Consider the following 1457-nt stretch of genomic DNA (forward strand, 5'->3'; position numbering starts at 1 on the left):
ACAGAGAGGGCGAGGTGGTGCACCGTGGCACAGAGAGACAGAGAGGGAGAAGGCGGCGGAGAGGGCCGTGGAGAGAGGGGGCGCGTCAGTCCCGTGCCTGTTGTAGGTAGCTGGGTGCACGGAGGTGTAACTCATCGTCACGGTCATACAAATGCCTCGATTGATCGCATCATGAAGTCGTCAGTCGCCCTGCGCGTTCCACGCCGTCGGTGCTGCTCTTGCGGGCCCGATTGAGACAGTCACGGCACAGAAATGATGATATACGGCCGCCGCCTCACCCACGGAGCACGCTCCACTCACGCACGCACAGCGCTCCTTCCCCTCCGCGCAATGGCCGTGGGATCTGGGGCAGCACTCACACCGCAGAGGTGGTGGTGGCAGTGGGGTAATAAAAAACGAACGGCCGGTCCATCCCGCGAGAGGGCAGCCAAGCAAAACATCCTAAGCAACAAGAGAGGCAACAAAAAGAAGAAACAGGCAATCGGGCTAGACCCGCCTCCACTCCAAAAACACAACACACCTACCGCCCCAGAGCGCTGAAACATCCCCAGTGAGCCCAGCAAGAAGGAAGTAAAACACCCGCACATCCACTCGGTGCCCGTCCACAAAAGAGAAAAAAAGAAAAACCTATTATCAGGCGCCTCCGCCATCACCGAAAAAAGACTTCTTTCAAAACCCTCGGCGCGTTTTCACGGGATGTCGCAGTGCGCAATAATAATAGTAAAAGAAAAATATTGGGAAATGGGGAAGAAGTCAGTTCCCTGCGCTGTCGCTCCGCCAACACGCCTCCGAACACACAGATGTACCACAGCCAGAGGGGATGCACGACTTCAGCACCGGTCATTTCCAAAGCAAAAAAAAAAAGGAAAAAGAAGGAAAGAAAATGTCCGAGCTCCTATAGCAAAAGGACTCCAAGAGAGGCCCATGGAGCAGGGGAGGTGCGGTGTTGGCAACAGGTACGGGTCAGGGTGCGACAATCACCGTGCCGATCACAATGAGGAGGAGGAGAAGCGGCGCAGAAGTGACCGCCAGAGCGCTGCCATCGTTATTTCTGACCATCGCAAGGTGTTTCGGGTGGCTTTCCACGTCGGTGCTGCTCGCATCACTGTGCTTCAACATGGTGAGGCAGACATCGCTGAACGAGGGGCATCTTATGCTGCCCGCCGTGAATGGCGCCGGGGGCGTCAGCGTCTGACCCGGTGCACAGGGATGCCACTCCTCGCTGCCCCTGTACCGCACACTTAGCGTGCCCTCACCACACCTCAACTGCACGCACACGTCACCAACAACCGTACTGCCCATCCGGAGGTTCTCCCCAGTCAAGCAGCGCGAGGACGGGCCAACAACGCTCCCAGGCATGATGGCCTCGTCGCCATCCATGCACCCAGTGCCATTCATTGGCGCGATGAAGGGGCAGTACTCCATCATGGCCCCTCGCCTGGAGCCCTGCTTGGTGG

General features: G+C 57.9%; 2 non-coding genes across 2 annotated transcripts; both read right to left on the reverse strand.

Annotated features, from left to right (window-relative positions):
* Positions 1 to 85: 85 nt before the first annotated feature.
* Tc00.1047053436693.10 lies at positions 86 to 173 on the reverse strand. Its single transcript, XR_008254397.1, has one exon. It is a non-coding gene; the product is annotated as a C/D small nucleolar RNA (snoRNA), TB6C1C3 (small nucleolar RNA).
* Positions 174 to 213: 40 nt separating this feature from the next.
* On the reverse strand, positions 214 to 290 carry Tc00.1047053436693.20. The gene has a single exon (XR_008254398.1). It is a non-coding gene; the product is annotated as an H/ACA snoRNA, TC6C1H2 (small nucleolar RNA).
* Positions 291 to 1457: the final 1167 nt, after the last annotated feature.

This window comes from Trypanosoma cruzi (assembly GCF_000209065.1).
Source record: "Trypanosoma cruzi strain CL Brener chromosome Unknown tcruzi_1047053436693, whole genome shotgun sequence".
In the NCBI taxonomy this organism is placed as follows: Eukaryota; Euglenozoa; class Kinetoplastea; order Trypanosomatida; family Trypanosomatidae; genus Trypanosoma; species Trypanosoma cruzi.